At 55.4% G+C, this 27,194-nt stretch overlaps 1 protein-coding gene across 2 annotated transcripts in view; it reads left to right on the top strand.

Moving 5' to 3' along the window:
* The window catches only part of PMEPA1 (prostate transmembrane protein, androgen induced 1), a 56,050-nt gene that overhangs the window by 1,697 nt on the left and 27,159 nt on the right, over positions 1-27,194 (top strand). The window lies entirely within an intron of this gene.

Genomic DNA, 27,194 nt, shown 5'->3' with positions numbered 1-27,194 from the left:
GTGTGTCTGGCTTGAAGTCTGCCCCCCGGAGTGTGTGTCCCCGAGCTTTCTTGGGTCTCTGTGTCTCTCTGTGTCCGGGTCTGGGTGCCTCTCTTGACTGTGCATCTCTCTGGGGGTCTGGGGACCGTTTGTGTCCAGGTGTCTGAATCCAGGGCTCAGCGCTGGTGGGTCTGGCCGAACGTGGATCCTGAGTGTGTGTCATTGTGTGAGTGTCTGTGTCCCCGACGCACCTATAAATAGCCTCTGTCTGGACAGCTTGGCTCAGTCTGGCTGGGACGGTGGTTACAAATGAGTCAAAGTTTGGGGCTGTCTGTATTTGGGACTGCCTTGCTCTGAAAGGGGGAGGTAGACCCAGGGTGGGTAGGGGAGTGTTTGAAGCTTGGTGCTGACTCGCCCTGTGCACGGAGAAGTTGAGACAAACCTCGACTTCCATCATGTATAGCCCACCCAGGTGGCCATTGGGTCTGGTGGGGAATTGACTGCTGCCCCCTGGGGACTTCCTTCTAGCCTATACCCCGTTCCCCCCAGCCCATCCTTTTGGGGACCTCTTGCCTCTCTGAGCTTCAGTTTCCCCATCCTCACCCCTAAGCACTCTGGGTCCCTGCAAGGGCCAGCCTTCTTCCAGCTGGGACCAGGAGTCCAGAGGCAGCCGCCACCAAGCGAGGGCAGTCACCGGGTGACTCATAAGCCAGTTTCCGCAGGCGGCTGCCACAGTTTTCAGCCCCTGAGCCTGTACAGTGAGGCACAAGAAGTAAAAATAACTCATGACCGGCCCTGCCGGGGCAGGCTGGCTGGCTTCGGTGGTGGGTCCTTCCATCTGCCGGTCCCCACTCCCTCCAGTCCTGGAATTGAAAGCCTTGTTCACCTCTGCCCACCCCACCACCACCAGCTGCCCCTCGCCTGGCCAGTGAGATGCCAGCAGAACCTGCCCAGAGCCAGCATTTGTGGAACTGAGTTGTATTAAACCAGATTGCTTCCCAAAGGCCCTTTGTGAACTCGGAAGGCTAATGAAATGCATGAGGATATTATTAAAATATGTTCGCACATGTTTGGAGAGTCTCCCTGGTGCTCAAGGACCCTGGGTGCCTTATTTGTCGGCTCCTGTAAGGCTGCCCACCTGGGGGGGTCCCGAGTCCGTGTGTGGAGCTTGCCCATTACAAGGGCTGGGCATGGTCTGGCATTCTGCTCTTCTTCCTTCGTGTTCAGGACTTTAAAAAAAAATTCATTCTCATTTCTGTGCCTTCTTGGGCTGATCAGCCCTGACTGTATTTTGGCTGACACCAAGGTGCGGTTAAGTCTGTTGCCTGCGACCATAGTGTTTCCCACAGACGGCGGCATCTGAGTGGGTCCTTTGAGGTTAGCGCCTGGAACCCTGGCCTGCACCAGCTGGCCCCGAGGTGGCCCATTAGTCACCATGCTCAGTGTATCTTTTACACACGGCCCTAACTTCCTGGAAGAAAGCCCAGGGCAGAGAGGGAAGCGGTCTTTAAAAGGCAGGTATAATGTAACTGCTATTGCAAGTGCTAATCAGATTTCCCGGAAATGGTCCGATGAGGAAGCCTTAAAGGCCTGGGGTTTCTTTATTTTACAAAAAAAGAAGAAGAAGAAGACAAAGAAGAAGCAGGAGGGAAGGAAAAATTGAAGGAAGGAAAGAAATGGATAGTGACCACTGTGCATGTCCCATGATCTGAGTTGGGGGTTCAAGTAGAACTTTAAAGTTGGATTTGGAGCTGGGCTTCAGGGTGTTGTTCAGATGGCTTCTCTCTAGAAAAGGAGAGATTGCCCTTGGTAGGTCCCTTAGGTCCCCTGGCCCTCAGTTTCCTCATCTGAAAAATGAGACCATGATGGTGGAAATAAAAACAAAAAAAACTCTACCATCTTTCAAGATGGGACCTGTGCCTCCTAAGTCTGGCTGGAGGATTCCGTGCCAGAAATGGCTCCCCATGCCTCCAGAGTCTGTGGTGTGGTCTCCAGTGGCCCCAAACTTCAGACCTGAGTGGAGCCTTGGCCAGCCCAGGGTTCATGCCTTTATTTTATAGCTGAGGTGAAGTGGTGATGGAAACCTTTGCCCCCTGGTCCCCAACCCGTGCTAGACCCAGACCCAGGGTTATTGCTCATGGAACACACACATCTTGAATTTGAAATGGAGGCCCCAGAGGACGTCCACCTTGAACCTGGGGGCTGAAGGAAATTAGCCTTTCTGCACCTGGGAGGGTAGGGCCTGGCTCTGATATCTGGGATGGTCTTGACTTTGACGAGATACTGCCAAGACCCACTAGGGGCCCCATCCTTTCTGAGTCCAGAGGCAAGGGCTGCTGTCTGATGGGAAATCACTCTTCTCAGAGCACACCCCACAGAAAAATACGCCATTCTATAGAAGAGCCAGGGGTCTTGGGATTGAAAGCAGCCAGGTCAAGTGACAGACCGCTGGAGATGACAGCCAGGGAGCTCAGTACAGAGACTTTTGAGGAAAGGATTCCTCCTGGCACCTGTCTTCTTGCTGGCAGTCTTTGACTTCTTTTCAGTCCTGCGGCATCTCTTAGAAATTACTCCCCGTCTTTCTCCTCCAGCTTCTGCTTGAGACTTTTGGGGGCAAATAGATGCTAACTGTGCTTTCTGGACAGACTGAACTGTGGGGCCAGACAGCCATTGGCCCTCTTGGCTGCATGTCTGGAGGGACCTGGGAGGCGTCCCCTGCCCTGGCCGCGCCGTACGCCTCTGTGGGCAGTATCTACAGTGATGGTTTTGTTTTTGTTTTTGTTTTGTTTTTTTTTTAACACAACTGGAGTCACTGAGCCTCTGATTCCTCTTCTCTGACCGATTCCAAACAAATATTCCCCAACACTGGAGACTCGGCTTTCAGAACCTACAAGGACACCCAGTTTTCTGGTGGTTTGTTGGGCACGTGTGCGCCTCGTGTGTAAAACTCGAATTCACGGCCTCTCAGCCTCGGCACCCGGACGTCTGGGCCAGATCATTTCTTGTTGGGGGAGGGGGAGGTTGTCTTGTGTGTTGGGTGTTTCACAGCATCCCTGGCCTCTCCCATCTAGATGTCAGTAAGAATAGAATCCTACTCTCCTCACCAAGCTGTAACAACCAGGAATGTCTCCAGACGTTGCCAGATGCCTCCTGAGGGGCACATTGACCCTGGCTGGGAACCACTGTTTTAATCAGTTACTGGTTTTTCCAGGGGAGGTGGGAGGGCAGATCTGAGTTGCCAGAAGACGGTCCTCAGTTCCCTTCGGAAATCAGCCCCTCTGAAGGCTCGAGTTGGCACCTGCCACTCCTCTGCTTAGCCTTTATTGAGCGCCTGCTGTGTGCCCTGCAGGACGGACTGGGGCTCCCTCTTGACGAAACGTCTGCTTTTCATCTCGGTCTGGTGCCTACTAGGAGGAACGGCTCGGGCCGCCGTAAGGGCTGGTATTTCAGGTTTCGGCTTCAACCCCGATGTCCAGCCGGCACCGCGCCCCGCCCCCCGTGGGCCCTCTCAGCTGGGCCTTTAACCTACATGTATTTTGACTGTCTGGGTTTTAGGTTAAGGTGCAGTCAGAGGCCGAGTTTGGACTGGATCTCAGGTCAGGCAGTTCGCCACCGCTTCCCAGGAGGTCTGGGTTAAGCCAGCTACCCCGCCCAGCGCGACCCGGGGTCAGGGGTGAGCTTAGTGTTTGTCAAGACTTGAGACACGGAGTAACTGATTGCTCTTGTGCACACACTCATCTACAGACACACACATGCATGTGCACACACACCCATCCGCATACAAACATGTACACGGGCACACACACTCAGCTGCTACTTCTGCCTTTGCTGCAAGCTTCTCTTTGGGTTGGGAATGGTTACAGCTTCTCCTGGGCACGTAAGAAAAATAAAAAGGAAAACTGCACACACGTAGACTTTCTCCCCCTCCAAGTTGTGCGAATCTATGCACCTTCCCTTCGAAAGAGAACGAAATGGAGCTGTGTGCGAGCTGCCTGGGAGGGGAGGTGGGCGGGGAGGGCGGGGTGGGAGGGGACCCGGGGGCTGCTTATTTTCAGGACTGCAAGAGGCACTTGACCCCTAGTAACCCCAGAGTGGCTGCAGATACCTGCCTCTGCGCACCTGCCCCACCTGTCTTGTCTAGCCTAGGGCCAGGTTTTTAAATATTTATGGCTTTGTCAACTGTTAAAACCTAAGAAAATGTTGGAGAGGAGGGCACTGGGGGTCGGCCCAGACCAGAGGGACCGTGTGGCCCTTTCCCTTCAGGTGTTATCATCTGGAGGTAAGTTTGCAGGCAGCTTGGCATCCTGCCCGAAGAGAAGCAGCTCTTACACATTGAATCTTAGAGACTCTGCCCTCCTGCCAGCCTTGGGCTCTTATTTGGCGCACGTGCTGGAGAGGAGAGCAAAGCTGAGGACCCGTTCTCTGCTTTTTTTGTTTTGGGTTTTTGTTTGTTTGTTTTTTGTGGGGGAGGTAATTGGGTTTATTTGTTTTTTAATGGAGGTTACTGGGGATTGAACCCAGGACTTCATGCATGCTAAGCAAGTGCTCTGCCACTGAGCTGTACCCTCCACCCCCCGTTCTGTGCTTTTTGAAAGGTGTTGTGTGCACACATGCAAGGTTAGGGGTGGGAGTGGGTGCCGTGTGTGCTGCGTGCCCCCTCCCCTTTGGGGGATGCCACATTCAGAGTGGTAAATAGCGTTCTCTGGAGGGGGCTGCAGAGACCAGGGGTGCGTGAGTCCTGCCTAAAGGGACCACTGCTTGATTTTGTTGTAAAGCTCCGAGATGTTCAGTACTGGCAGTTCCTTTTTTCCTCACCTGCTCGCAGACCCTCTCCCTCCTGGGGGCTGCAGTGTGTTAAGAGTGTGACCCTGAGCTAGAAGGATGGAGGCTCAGCCCTACTCCAGAACCCGCTGTCTCTGTCACCTCTTGCTGTCACTTGGTGCATCTGTAAGGCTGGGTGACAACAGCCCCTGTGTGCTGGGGTGTTGTGAGGATTCAAAGACTATTCTTGGGGAGTGTGGCCTGCTGTCTGCCCAGCTCTGTGTTCCTGGGGTTCAGTGGTGACAGTGGGATGGACTTGGGCCAACGACCCACTTCTCCTGTCCCCTTGTGGTCACACTTGGGCACATCACCTGTTGAGTAGGCCTTCGGAAGAAGGTTTCCCCACTCAGGTAGGGTGCCAGCACCGGCTGGGAATGTTGGCATGGACAGGCCCATGTAGGGACCATGACCTTGAAAGTGGAGGTAATTGAATATTTGTGTGAGTTTCCTTGTGCCTGGCTGGCAAACCCCCAGCACATCTGCCCTTTGCCCACGAAGCCTCAGGCATCTCTTTTGGGATCCCACTGGGTTCCCATAATTCACCGCCGCTTTGGAGGACAGAGGGTGGGTGGGGTGGAGGTGGGGGGTGAGGTACAAAATGTAGGCTGGGAAGACAGCACCACCCTGACACCACAGACCCCACTGAGTCCGTTCCTAAGACTGTCGCGAGCACAAAGCCCAGAAACTCTGAATGGTTTGAGGCTCCAATTTTGAAACTTAATTTCACTGTTGAATAAGTGGGTGTATGGTGCTGGGGAGGGAAACTGGGGGTGAGGGTGGGAAGGTGAACCATCAGAAGAAGACCTGGACCTTTGTTTTTCCCAAGTGGATTTCACTTCCCCGAGCACCTGTGCCTTCGCTTCTGCCCTTCCCCCTCCCCACATGGGCTGCACCCCTCACTTTCCTTTGGGTGACACTACAGAGCCCAACCTGAGGGTCTTGGCACAGCCTTGTCAGGCATGGGCAGAGGTGTCTGTCACCAAGCTGGGAAAGGTCCCAGATTGCTTGCCAGTAGAGGCGGGGGCTTGCATGCTCTGGAGTGGGCCTGGAAAGGTTTGGGGCATCCCTAGGCTTTCCAAGAGACACAGAACAGCTTCTGTCTTCTGTTTCCAGGGTGACTGATGGATTTTTGTTTCCATTCCCTTTCCTAGTTGGATATGGAGAGCTTATTATGTGCCAGGTACTAGTGACGCATTTTCTTAGTCTTCAAAACAACTCTGTTGCGAGAGCTAATGCTGTCAGCGATTTGCAAATGCAAAAACGGGATCAGAGAGGGTAAGACACTTGCTCCAGGTAACACAGTCAGGAACTGATGCTTTGATGGGTTTCAGACCTCAGCTCCCTGACCCCACAGCCCACGTGCCCAGGATTTCTTCCCTGTGACACCACACCGACCCCTATTCGTTAGGGAAGAACGCTAATAAATCTCAGAGCGCACAGTCAGGTCCTTCCCCTCGGACAGCATACTGGCTGTCTTTCATTGGCAAGATCTCCCCCAAACACATGACCCTTGTCAGGCTGTCTCTGTCTCCAGCTCCTTTCTGTATTCCCAAATCACCACCGTCAGATGTTGCAGAAGGAGCTTGGTAAGTGGTCCAGGGCTGTTCCTGGAGGGACCCTATCTGTTAACTTTCCCATGATTTCCAGACCATCTGGGGTCTGTGTCCTGCCCATCTTCTCACCAGGGTGCGATGATGACAGTCTAGTCTTTACAGGGGACAGAGAGCATCCTTTAGGTACCTGGTAATTCAGCAACTTCATCACTCACCAACTGTGCTGTTGAGGGCACTGCTCCGGGGCACAGCACGCAGATAAGCCCTGCCCCCTGAGAGTTGGCACTCTACAGCACCGACAGGAAGATGAGTTTGTGTCAGGGAGTGGGGCTGAGAGGAAACCAAAACTGGGGCAACCTCAAAGCCTCTTTTGGGGACGCCCCCCACCCAGGCTCCCAGGCCAGTCATCCTGTTTGGGCCCCAGGAGCACCCCGTGGATCTCTCCTGCCAGACCTGTCACGTGGTATTGAATAGTGTGCAATTAGATGTGTCATCTCTCCTCCCTCTGGTCTCCCGACGCCGAGAGGTTGGGGACTATGTCCGTTTTGTTCATCGCATCCCCCGAGCCTGGTTGGTACTTTGCGTGTGAGGAGCAAGGAAGTGGGCAGGCTCCTAGAAGGTCCCCGGCGGGACAGGACGTGGTCAGGATGCAGACTTGGAAAACCATCCTTTTTGGGAATCCCTCCTGAGCCTCCACTTGCTCTTCTGAAAACAGGGGAGATTGACACCCGCTTCATCGGTTGTCAAGACAGTTACCCAGCAATAGCACAAAGCATTATTTTGATTGCTCCAAACACATCCCCGCTGTTTTGGGCAGGAGGCTGTGCCTCAGCCCCCTTCCCGCCTTCTCTTCTGGAAACGTCAGAACCATCCTGGGGTGCAGAGGGGTCTAGGTGCAGAAACCCGATGCAGACACGCCCCCTGCCTCTGCTGCAGTCATTCAGGGAGGTCGGGTGCCTCAGTGTCACCTTAGTGCTCCTCAGAGCATCAAAATGACAAAAATGTGTCACCAGGGCCTGCCCCCAGAAGGAGGATTTCCAGGGCGATTCTCTCCTGCACACACTTGCTTCCAACTTGGAGGATTTTTCACCTGTCTGTTCATCACCCCCAGTGGAGCTGGCATCTGAGACCCACACTCTGGAAGGAGTCAGGCAGCTACTGCAACTCACCTTCCGAGGTACCAGGTGGCGATCAAATCCTCTTGGTCTTCCCGAAAAGTCTACTGTGAGTTTGTTTTCCATTGGGGTGGGAGCAGGAGAAAGAAGGGGTGGGTCGCTGAGCTTAGACTTGGAGCCTCTGCAGTAAACCTGTTAGGATGTCAGAGTGTCAGGGAACATGGAGTTTAATTCTTCCCTTCAGATGGATTTTAACTCCAGTCATTTATTGTTGTATCAGTGGGTTTGGGAAACAGCTCTCCTGGCAGAAAAGAGAGTTTGAATTATTTGGTGACAAGTGTAAAATCCCAGTGGCTGTGGGATCTGAAAGTTGGACCGAGTTTGCTTCTGGTCCCTGGGAGCCAGCTCGGGAAGTTCCACTGTCCTCTAGAAATGCCTGCCAGGGCGCCGGCGCCGGGCTCCCCGGGGCTGCACAGGTACAGCTGAAACCACGGAGCAGTTACATGGGTTCAGGACACAGACTTGCCCTGGAAGTGTGGAGAAATGGTCCTGAATCCTTTGTCCCTGTTATGGGCTTTGGTGGTGGCTGGCGGGGGGAGGGTGGCTGTGCCGGGTCCGACTTAGGACTGATACAGCCATTGCATGATCTTGGCACAGAGTAGATGCTCAGTAACCAACGAAACAGTTGGTGGAAAAGTGGATTTATGGTGTTCCTTGGTTTCCCCGTGGCTGCTGGGAGCTTGCAGTGAGGTGCTGGGAGCTGCTGGTCATCTGCCTGTCACCCTTTATCATCACTGCTGGGGAGTCACTGCAGGTCACACCAGGCTTTGGGATGGGAGAGGCTCTGTTGGTCCTTAAGGTCTGCAGACAGTGATGTTTCCATTCCTGGCTTTGCGGGTGGGAGCAAAAATGTCAAATCCAGCCATGGATCTGTTTAGGTGGCAGTGTTTAAGTACACAGAAGTACGTGCTTTAGTATATAATACCACAGATTGTGTGGTATTAAAAGTATACGTATGTATTTTATAATACGGAAAATGCAGAGTATTTTAAGATGTGAACGTTCCACCCAAGGCTGGGAGACTTCTCTGAGGTCCTTGATCTGGAGGCCACGGCGGAGACCCCACCTCTCGCAGGTGTGCTGGGACTGAGCCGGCGCCTCCCCCGGCTTTGCTCTGGGCTCCTCTAGGGAGGTGAGGTCAGGGTTCCCAGGCTCTGTCCTCAGAAGCAAGAGAAGTGGGAAGCTGAGCCAGTTTCCCTGCACATTTTGGGCAAAGCAAACTGCCCCTGCCCAAAAGAGGTCTTTTCAGCCCCGGTGGTCTCGGGTACCTGGTCGCCAACTGCCCACCTGGAGTCGATTCTGTAAGATGGCCCCACCACCCGCCTTGCCTTGCTTTGCCCATGGCGGTCCAGGCAGCTGCTGGTAGGCGAGGCTGCTGCCTGGGAGTGAACCAGGCGTAAGCTCACTTCTGTTTGCTCACCAGGGTCGGGCATCCCTGACCGGGATGCTTTCAGACTCTGCTGAAGCTGCCCTATAAGGCTCAAACGCCTGACCAGCAAGCTTCAGCCCAAGCCGTGTGGGGTGATTCATCCCGGAGGCCACACTTCCATGGGGGAGGCTCAGAATTTGCACGTGGCCACGGCAAACACTATTTCTTCTTCAGCCTCAGTTTCATAGCAGGTAAGATAGCTTTGATCTGACCTCCAGTGGATGTCAGTTGAGAGATGGCATGAGAGTTTGGTCGTTGTAGGGATGTGTTTTGAAACCCCAATCACAGGAGGGAGAATCTGTATGGTCTTTTGTGGCTGCTACACTTAAGGGAAAAAACTTAATACCAAGATGTTTAGTAAAACTGAGTACATACATGCTTACTTTATATCACTCATGTGGCTGCACTTTCTAAGAACTTCCTTAAGGTCTTAAATAACCCTCCAGAAGAAAACAGAAAGTGAAGGGGGGGGGGATCCTTTCAGCCCTGCAAGAATTGGGCGCCTGCCCCTACCCCGTTTTGCAAATTCCCAAGTCGGCAGGCCGAGGTGCTGTAACTGGTCACAGGTCCGATTGCCTTCCTGAAAACAATTTAGTCGGTAATAATTCTGTAAACCTATGAATCAACTTTGCGCAAACACCCTGAGTAATTTCTTTGTTCTTTTCTCTCGGCTTTGTAATTGGTGTCTGTGAAAGCCAAAGGTTTGGTCTTGTGGAAGGCATGATTCATTTATTGGTGTCTGTGCTCCGTTATCATTCAGTCGTTTCAGAACGCGGTTGCGGTGAGCCAGGATGATTCACACGGGGCTGAGCTGAGCAGCCGATGGGGTCATGGCCATGGGGGAGAGGGTTTACCCGAATCTGTTTATGGTGGGGGAGAAAGAGGCGGATGTATGGGATGGTGGAAAGGGTGTTGATTACGTCGGCACCAGCCAGCCCTCTGAACAGCCCTCCACTCGCTGCTGTTGGTGGTCCTGAGAGATCAGAACTGAATGCACTCCTGTCTCCGGTGTCTCTCTCTCGTGTCTGTTGGTCCCGATCTCTGAGCAGGTTGACATGCGGAGACACCTCCCGTAAACCTGGAGCAGACTTTCAAGCCAAAAGCCACCAAGGCAGGGGGTGCAGCCTTTTTAAAAAGTTTATCCCCCAGGTCCACCCTGGGACAGTTTAAAGATCCAGGCTGAAGGGTCGGGGCCACTCCCATCCCCTCACTTTTCAAATCGTGACAGTACTAGTGTTTGCACTGGTCAAGTCTTTGCGTTAATCTGTAGAGTGTGTGGGCTCGCATGTGGAGCTGCTAATTTTGTCAAATTTTATTAATTACATTTGGCCCTAAATAAAATTGTAAATAAAATCGTCACCGTCCTCCCATCTAGAGGGTAATAAGAGTTACCTGCTACATGGCCCAGAGATGTAATTTTGAGTCCAGCTTCCAATCGTCCACGTAAATCTAGGCCCGCCTGCAAGTGCGTAATCCAAGAGTTGCTTATGGTAAATTGAGGAATCTTCCTGTGGCCACGTCTCCACTGAAGTCTCTTCCTCTGCCTGATTCTCTGTCCGTGTGACTTGCTCCACTGTATCCTGTCCTGCGTGTCACTGACTGAGGTCTTGGCTCGGGTGTTTGTGAATCCCCAGTTCCTGTAACTCTTGAGTTAGAGGAGAATCTAGCTGGTACTTACTGTGACTCTCAAGGTGTGAATCAGGGATGCCTGTGTGGCATGCAATCCAGGGCTCCCCTTCCTGCCCATGGCAGACATTGCTAATCGATCCCAGCATCCACTCCTGCTGGGCTCAGGTTCTCCCTGAGGCAGTGCTCCCACGTTCAGTCCCAGTCAGGGTTCAGAGTGGACTCGAGTGGTGAGATCCCTGTGATGTAGAGGATCTTCACAAGGAAAGCCAGGACTTGTCTGTGCAGAGAGATGACCAGCTGGGAGAGTGGTGAGGGCCACAGAACCCCTGGAAGGGGAGGAATTGCTCCTGCATGTGGCCAGGACTCCCCGTCTGCTTGTCATGTCACGTGGAGGCCCTTGGGCTGCCTGACAAGTTAGGGACAGTACCTATTGTGACTCCTAAGGCTGTGCCACCACCTTGGAGTGACCCAGCCCCTGCCTTAGCTATCAGGCCTGGGTCCCTCTCAATCCTCTGGGCTTGCTTGCAGTGAGACCTAGAGTCAGATGCCTACCCATGTTACTCTCAGCCTCCAACAGTCCTTCACTTGTCTTCCTTTAAAATTGGGGACACCAACTCAAATGCCACAGAAGTCTCCATTTTCACCTTGAGTGCATGTTGTGGCATTCTTTTACACTCTAGTGAGAGTGAGCTCTGGACAGTTTCCTGGCATAGACTCAGGTGAGTGGGGGTGGGGTTCAGGAAGAATAGCAAGAAAGGAGAGGGGCTGGGGGGCAGTCAGTATTCAGGACACCAGCACTGGGCGTCCAGCAACTTTGACCATTTTCTTGATTGCCATAGTGGCACTGGGGCCTTTCGGACCCCAGCCATGCCTACTGACAGTCACAGAGGCTTTCCTAGGAGGCAGAGCTAAGGCGCGTGCCAGGGTGCCGAGGCCACCCAGCCGGAGCAGAGCAGGATTTGAACTTGGGCTGCAGGGCTCCGAACCCTCTGCCCCGCCCACTGCCCCCCAACAGCTTCAGAGCCGCCTGCCACGTGTGTCTCAGGTGTGGCTGATTTCGGGCTTCTCTGCCTTTGCCCTCGGGCTCTGGCAGCTGGGCCATGTCCTGCCGCCCCTCCTCTACGCACTCCCCTTCTTGGAACGGTCACCGGCGGTGACCCTGGGCCTCAGGAGTCTGTCCCGTGTCAGGTTGCAGCTGAAGGGAGAAAGGAGTCGTGGTGCCCTGGGGGATGCTGGACAGGGCCTGGGCTCCCTGAGGGGGGGTGCCTCCCGAGAGGGAGGGCTGAGGAGAGATTCCAGGGAGCATGAGGACTGAGGGCCGGCTCTGGCCGCCTTCTAAACGCAGCCCTTCTGGGTCCTGGCTGAGCGTGGAGGCCCCTGGGCTCTGCAGCCCTGACCCTCAGGTGCACCTCTGGCCGATTACTGGTGATGAGGCGGGCAGCAGGCTTCTTAAAACTCCCCGGGTGGTTCCAGGGTGCAGCTGGGGTTAAGCCCCGCTGGGCTGGCCCCAGCCCCATGCTTGCCAGTGGATAAACCGAGGTCCGGTGAGAGAAGGGAGGAAACCTGGGCCCGTTTTCAGCCTGAAGGCTTTCTGTCACTAATTGGAGGCTGCTGCTAATACCGCCATCATCGCCAGGACAGCCGCGCTGGTGGGGGCCCGTGCGAGCCAGGCCGGTGCCCACACTTGCGCACATCTCTGTGCGTCGGGCAGCAGGACCACAGGGCCCGTGAGCCCTGGTGCCGGCCTCGACTTTCAGCGTAGGGCTCGCCTGTTGTCATTCCAGACCAGGTGCTGGTAACAGCCGAGGGACCCCTGAGGCCTCCTGCCAGCTGTGGTTTTGGGGGGATGGCCTGGGGTCTGGTGGGCGGAGTGATAACCCAGGCTACTGTGTTCCTGTGTCTATTTTAGGGAGCGGCAGGGGCACACGGTTTCATCAGGATCAGGATGGGTACCCAGCGTCCTGGCTTTGTCTTCTGCTGCCCCCGTGGCTGCTGAACATGACCTTGAACCTGGCCTTAAGCTGAAGCCGCCCCCTCCCTTTGCCTCCTGCGTTCCTGGCACCTACGCATGGCTTTCTGCTTCACCGGGGTGGCACATCATTTCTTGAAGGGGTATCTTGCACAGAGGGGTGTAAGGGAGAGTCACACAGAGACGGGAACAGGGCGCTGGTGGGCTCGCAGTCAAAGACAGAATGTTCCAGACACAAAATTCTCTCATCCCTGATGCCCCAGATGAGCCCTGCTCACACCAGTCTCTCCACCACCTCTTCCCCTCTCCTCGCTTCTTAATTTTTTTCTCTGTAAAACGGGCTTAATCGAACCCCAGGGCTCTTTTGAGAAGAAAGAAGACGCGGCACAGGCCGGGTCAGACCTCGCCAGCTGTCCCTTCTCGTCCCTTCAGTTGTTGAACTTGCCCTTGGAACCTGCGTCTCCCCTGCTGCGATGTGTTTATCGAGGTGTAACTTACAGACAGAAGTGCGCAGACGTACGTGTACATGGTGATGAGTTTTGGCAAGTGTCTGTGTCTGTGACAACTGTCCAGATCGAGAGGAAGGACCCTCCATCTCCCCACAAGTCCCCTTGCCCCTTCCCCTCAAGGCCGTTGCTGCAGATTCAGTCACAAGAGATGAAATCTTCTGAGTGTGGAACTTAGCATAAATGGACTCGCACCTTGTGTTCGCTCTTTTTTGTTTGGCTTCTTTCGCTCAGCCTCCTGACTTTGAGATGCATCCGTGTGGTGTGCCTCAGTAGTGATTCTTTTTTATTTCTGAGTAGCATTCCATTGTGTGAACTGAACCATGGGGCTGCAGTTTCAAACAAGGCAAAAGCAAAAGGGCCATGTGGATCCAGAGGAATGACTATCTAAGGGTGGAATTCCAGGTGCCTCCATGGGGAAGAGCTTTTATAACCTGAACCTGGGTCCCATAAACGGGCCCTCAGAACCTGGGCGTCTGTCCAGCCTAGTCAGGGGGACTCAGGGTGGCGGCAGAGGCTTTGGAGATAGAGCAGACTGCACCTCTGCCGCCGCCTGGCACGGCTCCGCCAGCCACCAACCGATGCCAGCCCGCCTGCCCGCCTCACCTGGCCTGCATTCCTTTGCAGGGAACGAGGATGTGGGTGACCCCAGACAGGTATGAATCATGTCTCGGGGAGGTGGTTACTCAGAGGCGGAGAGCACCGAGGCTGAGTTCCTGCCAGCTGACGGACGGCCTGGCCCTCGGCATGGAGCCATGCATGCTGGGCGTGGGGTGTGCCTCACTGGGGGCTGTGGAGCAGCAGACGGAGTCCCTGACACTTGGACTTGAGCATTCCCTGAAGAAGAAAAGGATACCCGCAAAGTGGCCTCAGTCAGGGTGCCAGTTCAGAATCACTTACCAGCTTTCTGGCCCCCAGGCCTCAGCTCTTCATCTGTAAAATGGGGGTGTTAGTAAGTGTTCTGACTTTTGAGGCTGTGTGTGGCACACATAGCTCAGTATAGTGGTTTGCTGAACGCTGGGCACCGTGCTGCACGCAGCTTTGCAGGAGCTTCGGTTACTAGACCTGTTTTTCAGATGGGCAAACCGAGGCTCAGAGGACAAGAATCGTTTGCCCAAAGGCACACGATGATAATTGGCTGCGCTGGATCTGGAACCCCCTGATGCACTTGGGTCATAACCACTTTACCTTGTAAGGTCAGAAAAATGGACAGACCCAAAGCCAGCTGGGAGCCAACAGGAGGATTTCAGATTGCATGTGGACGGGCATTTCAAATGTAATAGCCATGTTTTTAGGCTCATGTATGTTCAATGTAAGTTAGGAAGAACAGAGCAAGTGCACCGTTGATTTCATGAGTATTAGGCCTAGGCTAAGTAGCAAAAGTGAGGTGATTGAATATTTAAAGAAAAATACCGAGGAATTTTAATTCCCTTAATGGGTAGTTGGAAAAGGCAAAAATCAGGAAAGCTGGTTGAAGTAATGTTTAAGATGCACGTCCCCAGGAGCCCTCAGGGGTCTTTAATAAGCAATTACAGACTCCTTTGCCCCTCGAAGGTCACCCGGCCGTTTGAAGGTCAGGGTCAACTCGATTCTAATGAGATCAAGGTCATGGGGTCACATTGCGGGTAGGAACCCAAGGGGGAAGTTCATAGGCGGGGACTTATGGATGGAGGGGGAGACTCCCATCCTTGCCCTGGACAGATAGCTCCGAGCAGCATCCGGCAGGTGATGGGCTCCAGCTTTATCCTCAGGATGTCCTGCTGGATCTCACAGCTGCCACTTGGTTTGCAGGGGAGAGCGCTGAGGCCGGAGTGTCCGTGACCAGCACGCACCCCCCGGCACAGCCGTGTGTCCAGATCTCTGCGTGTGTTTTAATCACGATTTCGACGTTCTTTGTCATGAGAAAAACCTAAATTTAATTGCCCTCTGGTGTCTGAAATGATTTGATATTTTGCAGACTAGACCTATGATTGCTCATATAGCCTCCTAAGGCACCTTTTTGGCTCTGGGGAGAGGGAGGCAGATCGGAAGCACTGGGCTGGGTGTGTCCCCGCTCCAGCCCGGGCCTCGCAGGGGTGCGTGGGCTTCTGAGGGTCCCGCGCCGTCTGCCGGATGCTGGTCTCCAGACCGCGTTGCCTCCACTGTCACCTTGTCACTGCTGGGACATGTCCCAGCATTATAGGACTTTCTGCCGCCTGTCTGGCTTGGGGGTTGGCAGAGCTGTGCTTATTTCTACTATTTTCAAAACAGTTTGCCTGTGACAGGCGGTGAAGGAAGCTGTTTGAAGACCCCCACGGTGAGGCTGGAATTGAGCCTCTTCGTGATATCAGAACTCCCTCATGGACCCCACCTGGTGAGGCTGGTCTGGCTTCTTCCCAAAGAGCCCCCGACACAGAGACCTTTGTGTACCTGCACCCAGGTCCCAGATCCTCATCCCGGCCCTAGGGAACTCAGAGGAAAGGGCAGAAGGGTGGCTCCTTCCACCCACTGGCCGTACTGGTAGGGCAGGTGCGAGCACACGGCCCTGGTTCCCCTTCCCTCTCTGCTCATCCGGGGGCCTGTCTCCTACCTGACTACCTGTCTAGGAATTTTTATTGCAGCCCACGGAGGCATGGCAGCTTGGCTGGAATGTGAAAGATCCTGGCCGTGCAGACGGGCGTCGGACGCGGCAGTCCCGGCCCCTGGGCGGGAATGGAGAGGCGGGGAGGCCCCGGAGAGTGTGGCCTTCGTGGTTCCGCTGCTTCAGGGCCTGTCTGGTCTTTGTGCTGTCTCTGTGCCCTGATTCCACCTGGTTGATTCTGGGTAGATTTCGGTTTGACCACTTCCCCTGAGACCTCAGCCCACAGCAGGCACTAGTCAGCAGTTGATGATGACCAGGTGTGAAAGCCAGGAAGCAAGTCTGAGAGTCGCGGCCCCGCTATGTCCCTGGGGACGTGGCCTGGGACTCTCCCTACGATGTGGACTCCTTCCCGCTCCCCGGCAGGACTTACAGTCGTTAGTCTTGGACAGATGCGCACACACCGAGGTTGAGAGAGCGCTCGCCTTAGGGCTTCTGGCTGGTGGGTTGCAGAGCCTGGACCCAAACCCCAGCAGTCTGGCTGCAACACCACTTATTTATCTGAACAGCTATGGGTTCAGCCAAGGGACAGTTTTGGCCCCTGATGGGTTTGATCAGCCTTGCCGGTTACTAGGAGAGATGCTGGCCCAGGGTTCCCAGAGCTCTGCCTTTTCTCTCCACCCTGGTGAGGTGAGGAGGGAGTGGACGGAGGGGCCCAGACTCCAGGCTGACTGGCCGCAGCTGCAATGGGTGCCAAGCAGTGGCGCCGGCTGGCGTGGGGAGCAGTTCTGCCTCTTCCCTGCCTGCAGCCTCAGCCCTCAAGGAATTCCGCCCCAGGGCCAGGAGTGGCCATGCCTGACCCCCGCTGGGCACAGGCCAGGCGGAGATCAGGCTTCTCTGCAGGAGCAGAGGAGGGGGTTTCTGGGGGAAGGACTAGGCCCTGTCTCCTGGCTGCCCTGTAGTTGTCCGCCCCCGCCCCCACGAGTCCATGGCACACCTGATCTGCACTGAAGCCCCTGCAGCACTCAGGACCCAAATCCAAGGAGCCGGGCGCTGGAGCTGGAAGGTCCAACTTGCACAACTTAGGTGTGTCCTTGGGCCGCTGCCCCACTCTTGAGCTTCTGTTTCCTCATCTATGAAATAGGGGTTGTGGGAGTCACCCACTGCATGAGGTCATAGAATTACATGAGAGCAGATGCGCTTAGCTCAGGGATGGGCGCCTCGTGGACGCTCCAAAAGTACAGCCTATTCTGTGATTAAGTCTTGGTCAGTATTGAGGGAGACGTGGCTACACCAGCCCCAGCGACCTGCTGGTGAGAAGAGAGGGGAGAATGAATGGCATGGAAGCCCTTGGCTCCAGTGGGGAAAGTTGGAACAGGGCCCTGAGGTATGAGTAGGAGTTCTGCCCAGGAGAGGTTTCTCCCCTGAGATTACAGGCACTGCCCCCACCCCTTGTCACACCCGGGGTGCTGCTCACACCACTCCTCAGATGGAGAAGCAGAGGAACAGTTGTCCAAGGCCACACGGTGGGGGTGGCTTTAGAACTGAGGCTGTGGCACCAGCGAGGTGAGTCTGAGCCCCTCTGTCATGCGGACAAAACCTCCACCTGGAGACGTGGACCTGGCCCCAGCCCACTGTGCAGCCTCGGGCCGCTTTCCTCCCAGCTCTGGGAGGGGATGAGGGTGAACTTCTGCCCGCCTCCACTCTGACCTGTTTAATTTTCTAAACAAAATTCCCCCTTACCCCACCCCTGAGGGACCAGGAGAGGAGTTCTGGGGAGTGGGAGCCGCTGTCAGCAAGGGAGCCTCTCCAGACCCTGCCCGTGGGCCTGCCAGCCTGGTCGCCCTGGACACCTCCCTCACTCTCACCTAGTCCAGCCCAGGGACCCTTGGTGACCCAGTCCTGTGGCAGCTGGGGACCTTGACCATCCTGAATCCACCCCTTCCCACTCAGAGCCTGCCCAGGACTCCCGCCCAGCCCCCCACGCGAGGCAGCTCTCTGGACGCCAGGAGGGAGCCCTCCGCCCATGCTAACGGGGCTGCTGGAAGCCTGGGGGCAGGGTGTCACCTGTAGTTTTGTGCCTATGTGGGAACCTCGCTGCTGGGTGCTTGGCCTTGATATTTCATCCCTTCCTTCATGAATTCCGGGGCTCCTCCTGTGTGTTGGGACTGATGTTCTGGAGGTACACAGCCATGACAAAAAGGCAGGCACCCTTGAATGTGGCAGACAGGAAGGAGGAAAACTAACGGGTGTGTAACCCAGCTCTTCTGAAGTCCGACAGGAAGAGGGAGGCGAGCAGGGGGTCCGGAGACGCCTCTGGGCCCCTGCCTTTTCCATCAGCCTTGTGAGCTGGGATTATCCCCTGCTACCGGTCCATCCTGTTCTATCACGTGCACTGGTTCTTAGCTCAGATATGGAACTGAAAAAAAGAAACTTCTCGACTTTCCCGCTGGGGCACTGATCCAGAAACTTAGGGTGGGCCAGGAACCAGCACTTGTATGTTTTCTTGTAGGAGATACAGATTCGAGAAGCCAGAGTCCTGTATTCTAATCAGCTGGCCCCCAGCAATGCTGACGCCTGGGGCCCACCCCCAGGGCTCTGGTGAGTCAGGGCTGGCCTGAAGCCTTTGTCCCCTCTCTGCCCGTTTCCTAGGACAGATGCTAAGCAGTGGGATCATGGGGCTAAGCTGTGCGCCTGTTCTTCAAGCTTCCAAACCCCATCCCCTCGGGACGCCCATAGCGAAGTGTACCAGCCCTAAAGAGAGAACGCTGATTTCACAGTGAAAGCAGCCTGGTTCTCCTGATAGTGAATAGTGATACAAGCTCCTTGTTTAAGAAGAATTCAAAGAATTTGATAAGTGACAGACAGACGTCTGAATTCCTGCAGTCCTGTCACGTGGAGATTAGTTTATTAGTTGATTAGTTTATTCTGCAGACTGGTTTCCAGGCATCTGCACTAAAGGCTGATAGAAAGGGCTGGAAGCAATGGTGAGAGAGATGGGTGCAGGCCCTCCGCCCCGCTCTCCGCCAACAGTTTTCGGGAGGGGGAGGGAGACGTCCCTGCCAGGTTATCTGTGCCCGGCCTCCTCCTTGGGACCTGGGGTCTGAGGCTCGCGTGGGGACCTCCTGCTGATCCTGGGTGTCTGGACAGCAGCCTGTGCCTTCACCTCTGTCAAATGGGCTGGTGCCCGTTGGAGAGGCTGGACCAGTGCCGGGCACGTAGTCAGCGCCCGGCAGACCTGGGCTGCTAAGTGGGGGCTACAGCCCCTTACCTCCAGGGCTCGCATCAGCCAAGCAGTGCTGCTTCTGTGTCCATTTAACACATCCAGCTCTTGAGTCAGACTCATTCAGTCGAAGGCCTTTGCTGGTAAGATGTAGTCTGAAAAACCACAGATCTGATTCGAGCCTCCCAGAGTGCGTGAGTAGGGAGCTGGAGTCGCACAGCCAGCGTCCACCAGCCAGGTGTCCAGGAACATGTCCCCTCCCCCGCTCAGAGCAAGGCCTTCCAGACGCAGGAAGACCCCAAGGTCACGCTGGGGACTCGCCACCCTGGTCACCTCAGCCCAGAATCCACATGAAGCCTCTAATTTGATCGTCATGATGAACGGCTGCCGTTTATGGATGCGCCCAGATTCAGGCACCGTTCCGAGGGCTTCCCTTGAATTAGTTCCTTGAATGTTTTAGTGACGGGCTGAGGGATTCCCCGCATTTCATTTGGAGACGGAGTGTCCAGCCTTGGCAGCCACGCAGGCTGAATCCTCCAGGCTGGGCTCTGGCCGCGTCTCCATCCTGGGAGGGACAGGCGGCCCAGGGAACCTGAGAGGTGTCGGGCCCTCGCCACGCCCCTCTGGGCCCCATCCCTGCGCTCCGACCTTTCTGCCTGGGAGGCCAGGCCCCCATCCCGGTCACACAATGCCCGCTTCTCACATTCAGACGGCGGTCTAGACACTCACACTCCCTTTTGTTCTGGAGGGTCAGGGGTTGGGGAGAGGCCCCAGAGAGTAGGATTTGGGCCGAGGCAGGAAGAAATCGTCTCCAAAAGAAGAAAGGGGTGGGGGTGGGTGAAGGGACACCCGTTTTCAAAGGAGGCGGCCCATTGTCTCCTCTGCTCAGTGAGTGACCAGCCTCCCGGCGAAACATGCACGGATTTCTAATGACAGAGGCAGCTTCCGGCAGAAACGCGCTGTGCAACCCGATGGAGCTGCGCCCGCTTGGGCCTGTGCGCCCAGAGCTGCCCAGCGGACACCGTCTAAATAAAACCCCGCAGCCTGTGCCAGGAGGTCTGGGCCAGGCTGCCGGCCGGAGCCCAAGGGCAGCGGCGGCGCTCAGCCCTGCCCAAGCCCAGGAGGCCCCATGGGAAGAGATGTAGCCATACCACGTCCCCCGGCTCCACCCGCACGGGATGCTCGCGATGTCTGGGTGCTTCGTCAAGGACAGGGCAGACGGAAACACCCCTAAGAAGTGAGCCCGAAGCCACCTTGTCCCGTGGCCATTGGTGACAGGAAACTCAGGGCATCACTGCCTGGGAGCTGGCACTGGCCAAGGAGGGATGCAGGACTCTTCAGTCTGAAGCTCTGGTTCTTGACTAGCAAGATCTGTAACCTCTTAGAGCCTCGGTCACCTCGTCTGTAAAATGGGGACGTGCCAGCCACAGTAAGTCTTCGCAGGGAGGAACCAACATGGCGGTTTCGTGAGATACTCCACGTCCCCTGCCTGGCACCAAGTGAGGTCATCCCTCTCGCTGTTGATGATTGTGACATTGTTCAGTCTTAGGGTGGAGCCCTGTCCCCTGCTGAATTCAGAGCCAGTGGAGAGCCTGGGCAGAGGCCATTGCAGGGCCAGCCAGCTGCCAGTTAGGCAGAGAAACACCTGCGGGTGAAGGTTGGCGCTGGGAGGTGGGGGCAGGCATGCCCAGGATGGGAGTCAGGCCACAGGGGCCACTCGGCTCTGCCCAAGACTTGCTGCTGTGTGATGCAGCCAGTCTCTTGCCCTTTCTGAATGGCCTGTTCCCACCAGAAGGCCTCTCCCAGCTCTGGTGTGCTGGGTAGAAGCCCCCAGAATTGGGATGACATAGGGTGCTCCTCACCACTCAGGCCCACGGTATTGTGGGCCCAGCCTTGGGGAAGGAGAGGCAGAATCTCATCTCAGGGATGAAGACTTCCTGCTGAGGCCAGAGAACGTGTAGGGTGCCTTTGGGACCTTCGAAACCACCAGGGTGGCTGGAGCTGGGTAAAGAGGGGCCCAGTAGATCTGGGAGGATGCAGTCTGATCTCGCTGGGCTTCAGAGGAGTTTGGAGTGGATGCTGGGGTATTGGGGAGCCCTGCAAGGGTTCAGAGCACGGGGGGGGGGGCGCGGTAACAGGGTCCAGTGGCGTCCATCTCCAGCTGCAGAGTGGAGAAGGGGCTTGAGACAAGGAGGGCAGCGAGGGGCAGTCCTGCCGTGGTCCAGGGCACCAGGGATGGTGGCCGGACTGGGTGGAGGGGGAGGGTGGGTTCAAGGTTATGGTGAAAACAGCGATTACAGAAGGACCTGGACCACCCAGCCTGACCTCAAGGTGCTCACTGTGGGGGGGGAAGACAGACAGACACAGAACCGGGATGGTCGAAACAGAAGCCATCCCCAAGCCTCATGAGGGGAACTTGGTTTCCGTCCCTGGACACTTTTTTGCTTGCACCTCTCAGGAGCCGTCTGGGAGGCCCGGTGGGTTTGAGATGAGTTTGGGACAGCAGAACGGGGTGGAGAAAGGAGCCTGGTGTGGGAGAAGGTGCGGAGAGAGGCTAGACATTTTGTGGACGTTTGAGATGCTCCTGGGGGCTCAGCCCACCTGTTGGTCTCCCAGCTGTCCTGGAGCTTGTCCTGCAGGACTTCTCCTGTTTCCTCCTAGTATTTTATCATTTCCTTTCAGGTCAAAGACTCCCCACAACTCTGTTTGGAGGAGAGTTGGTAGAAAATATTTCACTTGCCTGATGGGCAGAGACTTCCTGGGACACTGGGGACAGGAAGCTCCCCGAGGCCCGAGTCGGGCTCGGAGAAAGTGCAGTTGTTGGCTAGTAATTTCTGCTGTGGTTGCCAGATGAGAGTGGCAGGAGGCGTGTGTCAGAGGAAATCACATGTGCAGAAAGCAACTGGGGTTTTCTAGTCCCCACTGGTCACCCGGGCAAGTTACACCCCTCTGGCCTCGGCCTTCCAGCTGTTAAACAGCCGTGCTGACCCAGCTGGCCTCTCCTACCCTTGCAGAGCCTCAGCCCTGTCCCAGGTGCAGAAGACCACAGACTCCCATTTCCCATTGCTCTAGCTGAACCCCTCGGCCAAAGGGAACGCTGTTCTAAACCTCAGTGTCGTCTCCCCTGCCGCAGTGGACGTCTTCCAGAACCTCCGCATCCGTGTGTCTGGTGAGACCAGAGGTTCTGCCCACAGACAGTGGAGCCTGTGGGCTTTTCGCTGTGGGAGGAGTAGAGATTAGAAGCAGCCTCTTAAAAGCAGTTATTAAAAATGAGTGTGAAAACCAAAAACAAAAAGGGGGGAGACACTTGAGTAATCTGACATAGAGCGCACAGTCCCCCCTTTCTTTGAGTGAGCTGGGGCCCCTGTAAGGACCCCCTGGGGAGGGCTCTGCGGGTCTGTCATCTGCACACTGAGCTCCCCAGTGGACGGGTGTAGACAGCTTCTGTCGGTGGGACCCCTCCTTGGCAGTGTTTTGTTCATGGGCCGTGCGCCGTGTGTCCAGCCTCCACACGTGTGTTCTCACTGCCTCCTCCCCGCTGCTACCCACTTCACAGGTGAGGGCAGGGAGGCTCAGCGCAAGGAATGGGCCTGCAGGGTGCCAGGCTAGTGGCACGTCTCTCGGGGGCATTTAATCCTCACAGCAGCCCCTCCGGGCAGGAGACCAGGACCTGGATTCCCAGTTGGGGCAGTTGAGGCTCGGAAAGTCACCCCGTCTTGGGCTGCATAGCCTGAAAGCGGTGAAGCTGGGGTTTGATCTGTGTCTGTCTGGCTCCAGGGTCTGGACTACACACATTTGAGAGAGGATGGGAGCGAGGACGAACAGAGGCTCAAGCTGCCTCCGACAAGGGGTGGGTGTGCAGAGGAAGTGGCCGTTTGGCCAGGATCCTGGCAGAGAAGGCAGTGAGGATTTATGGAAAGAATGACCCCTCACTGGGTACCCGGCAGGCGCCAGGCCTTCGTCTAGAAGTTGGCAAGTCTGAATCAAAGAGACCAGAGACCCCACGTCGGGGACCCGCCCCTGTCTGGCTGCTCCCTCAGGTTCTGCACACGCCCTGGGTGGGGCCCACGAGGCTGGGTGTGGTTCCTCCTCTCTCTGACCTGGCCTGGCAGAGTAAAGGCACATCCCCTGGCTTAGGGGGTGTAGGAGCACACTGATGTCCCAGGGGTGCACCCCTGAGGCTGGCCCGCCCCCACACTGTCCTTGCCTGGGAGGACATATTGCTGTACAACAGGGGTCGCCCCTATAAAATGCAAAGTTGGAGGTGACACCAAATTCCCCCATTTATTCTCAGTGCCCCCCAGAGGCGGGTGGAGACCAGTTCTCACCCCACCTGCGCCCATGCATTTTAACTGAACCTTTTTTGCCACCCCTTTAAGTGCACAGCGCGACGCAGAACCTGCCCAGACTGGGTGTTAGAAACGTTTGAGCAGCCGGCTTCTTAGAACAAGAAGAGCGAGAATTATTTGCTGGGCGGCCACGTACCGTCCTATTTTCCGAGCAACCTGGAGGGCAGCCCAATCAGAGATGATATGTTTTCTGTTTCTCCGGGGCAGCCTGAACCCCCGCCCTCCCCCCGCCCCGTCCACTGGCAGACCCCAAACCAGACCGTTAAGTTAGCATTTTCATTGAAGTCCATCTGACAAATCGTTTTAGACGGAGAAAGCAATACTGCATCTTTAAATGGCTACTTTGTGAGCGCGTCTCTGGGCGCTGTAAAAAGTCCTTTGTTATCTGTGTCTAGACAGCTCGCCAGCGGGATATTTGGTCTGCGTGAGCAAGAGAGATCTGACAAGGTTGAATTCATTTACCGGCTTATTTAAAGCAGAATTTCAAAACACTTGCTCATAAACTGTTTTCGGCCCAGACTCCCCCAGCTCCCCGTCCCCCCCACCCCCTGGCCCACACTGGCTTTTCTTGTTTTTATAATTTTTTGCCTGTTGGGGCAGTGAGCGGGTTGCAGCCGGGTGCCCTGGCGAGGAGGAGACAGGGGTGACTGCGGCTTGCAGCTTTTTCCTTTCTTTAATTGTCCTCTTTATGACTGTCTAGACGCCCTGCAGATGTACGTTCGCAGGGAAATGGCTTTTCCCTCTGGTTACGGGACACTGAGTGCGGAGGCTGCAGGCGGCGCCCCCTCCCACCCTCCGACCGCCCTCCCCCCTCCCCAGAACCTTCTTCAGCCCGGCTTCCCTCCCTGAGATTCAGGCACTTTGGCTTCTGGCAGCGTCTTTGTGTTTATAACACGTTGACTTGTCTGTGCTAATTTTATACCGTCACCAAAAAAAGCGAGAAAGTGCCATCCAGGTTTTCTGCTCTCTGAAGGGGGGGCAGAGACCCCCGCATTCCCTCCCCACAACTTCTTCCCCTACTCGCCACTCTTGTACGTTTCCTTTTTTTTTTTTTTTTTTTTTGGTGGCACACAGACTAATAAAACAAAATGCCAGAGGTTGTCTTTTTAAGGATGAAAACATCAGGGCAGTTCCAATGGGGTCCAAGGAGGTTTTGGTTATTCCAAATAGATGCATTCATTAACCTTGTTGCCATAGGGACGAGGTGTTGTTGCCTCAGTGTAAAGGGGGCAGGCCGTGGGGTTGGAGGGTCTCCAGCCCCCCAGACACCCATCGTCATCCCCGCGGGACCTGAACCTCCAAATAGACGTTGTCCTGCCGGTGACAAGAGAGTGGGCACTTTGGACAGTTTCTTCATCTGTGTAGTGCGGGCCGGGGTGGGGGATGTTCTTCTCAAACTCCCCTCCCCTCTAAGGCAGCCCCAAGGCCCTGGAGTTAGGAAATTGCGTTGAGTTGCAGTCCAGCTGTATGTTAAGGCCGAGAGGAAGGCAGACACCCGAGCTCCCCTCTGGAGTTGGGGCTGCGGGATGGAGAGACGGCTGCCCTGCCTCCCTGACCTGCCAGCCAAACCCCACAACCTCCCCGCCGCCTCCTCCCTCCCCACCCTGCCGCATCTAACCACCACCAGAAACTATTGTCATCGCTGTTGACCCGGCTGCAAAGCCATAAATTTCCACCCTCAGCCCCACAGTCATCAATCTGCCCTCTGGGTTTTACATGGTAGGGGGCACAAAAGGTGGGCGGGGTGCAGGCGGCCGACCAGATGTCTCCTGGGATCTCTAAGCTGCATCTCACTTCTGCCGGGCCAGGCAAATCCAGCGTATCAATCTGCCTCCTCGGGCGGGGGGCCTTAGACGGCTCATCTGCAGGAGATGGGAGATAAAGTACTCAGAACACTGGGCTTCTTGGCCTAAACCTTTTATTTCTCCTCCAAAACAGACAAAACCCGCTGGCAGGAGTGGCCTGTGACACTGCTTCTCCCATTGTGCCTGGCACTGGTTTATTACCGGCTTTGTGCGGGCAGCCGAACAATGAGGCGAAGGCAAACCGGGGAGCCGTGGGGCTCCACGCCTTGTCTTCTTCCGTCTTAGCCTGAAAATCCGTTACGTTCTCATCTGTAAGTTCTGCTTTGCGGTGGAATTGTAATCTTTTGAGTCACAGTCGTTGGGATCTGTCCCTCCTCCTGCATTACACTAGCCGCCGTCTTGAACGAGAATAATCCACAGTGAAGTATTTTGAGGGTCAGGGGCCTTTTTAAAAAAACAAAAGTGAGAGCGGGAACAAAACTGTATCACCAAGTTTGTACTGCGTGTAAACGCGCTGCGGGCTGGCCCCACTCCCTCCACGAAGCTCCTGAGCAGGAATGGCCCTTAAGAAGGATGGGCTATTAAGTATTGGATCCTCAGGCTGGCAGACGCGTCTGCACTGTAATTGGGTCTGTCTTGGAGTAATTAAAGGAAAATGATTATATTAACCCAGTCACCAAGCCAGCGTGGCAGAGAGAAATGAGTGTCACCAGTACTGATGTTCCCTCCAAAAACTGGCCTTTTTCAGCACGTCAGAAATGCACTCTTGGCTTGAGTTGGGGGGGACTTTTTTTTGCATTTTTTTTATACTTGATCATATGTCTCTGGTCTTCTTTTTCTTTTTCAAGAACAGCAGGGAACCCCGTTCCCTCTAATACAAGCAGTTCTGCTTCGTACAGGGAGATGTGAGCTTTGAAAGCTGAGTTTAAGGATGTGTGTGGCACAAACGCCCCAAGAGTCTGCAGTTTGAGAGATGAGATTGAAAAAAGTCTCTTGTTTAAGTCTCAAATCTGGGAGGCCTGGCTTTTTTTTCTTTTTTTTTTTTTCCTTTTCTTTTATGAAGAGTTGGAGACACTGGCGTTTCAGGACGGCCTTGGTATGCTGCCTTATTTAGGAGGCGAATTGCTGCTCATTTGTCAGGCAAAACAGATGTGGCAGAGAGACAACATCTATTTTCATAATTCGAAACAAATCTGGTGGGCCGCCTTCCCTTTCAGCGCGGCCTGCTCGTCCAGAAAGCTCAGCTCCCCGGCAGCTCCGCAGGGGTATTTATAGCTCGTCAGTTGAACTTCCCTTCCTCCAGGAGGAGCTAGTTTCTGCTGGCGACTGGGAACACTTGACTCTTGCAGGCACTTTGCAAGGGTTTTTCTTTTTCTAATGGAGGAGTGGGGGGTCCCAGCCAGTCGGCGCGGCTGTGTGTCACCCCATCAGTGGGTTCTCTCAGTGGGGGGGCTCTTGGCTAAGGAGCCCTGCGTTCCCACCACTGTTGGCACCTCTTTGTCAGGAGGGGCAGTTGGAGGCTGGACTTGTGGGTGGGCAGCTGGTACCCCAACACTCCAGGAAGACCCAGGACCTGGGCTTCCAGTCAATGGGGAGTCCGTGCTTAGGTTTGTAGATGAACATGTGTGTCGGTTCCCCATTTTATGGATGAGAACACTGAGGCTCAGAAACAGCTTATCCATGGTCACGGGACGAAGTGGTGGTGGAGCGGGTCTCCTGGCTCTGGGGCAGGGTCCAGAAATGACCCGGATTGTATGGACTCTGCTCAAGCATTCATTCCCAACTGCAGCCTTTGAGGTACTGGAACCCCCAGCTCAGCGTAGCCAAGTGTCTGCACGTGCAGTTCATGTGGGGAGGGAGGCTGGGGTGTTGGACATTGTATGTTCATTCATCAGACAGTTGAGCTCCGACCGTGTGCCCCTGAGGGAGCTGGAGATGGATGGCGGTGACTGGGAAGCGTCTGCCTGGCCTTCCTGGCTTCCTCTGGTGGGGGAGTGGACAGTAGCTTCAGATGCTGGTGATGCCAGGGAGGAAACAAAATGTGACCGTGCCTGGGGTGGTTGCTCTGGGCGGGAGCTGAGAAGGTCTCTCAGAGGGGCTGACACATGGGCTGAGACTTGAGGGATGAGAGCCAGCCAGTGATGGGAAGATGTGGGGCAGGAATCCCCGAAAGAGGAGGGGAAGGTGGGGGCGTGGGGG

This window comes from Camelus ferus, chromosome 19 (assembly GCF_009834535.1).
Source record: "Camelus ferus isolate YT-003-E chromosome 19, BCGSAC_Cfer_1.0, whole genome shotgun sequence".
Taxonomy (NCBI): Eukaryota; Metazoa; Chordata; class Mammalia; order Artiodactyla; family Camelidae; genus Camelus; species Camelus ferus.
Note: the sequence above shows the minus strand (reverse complement) of the source record. Positions and strands in the feature narration are given on the sequence as shown.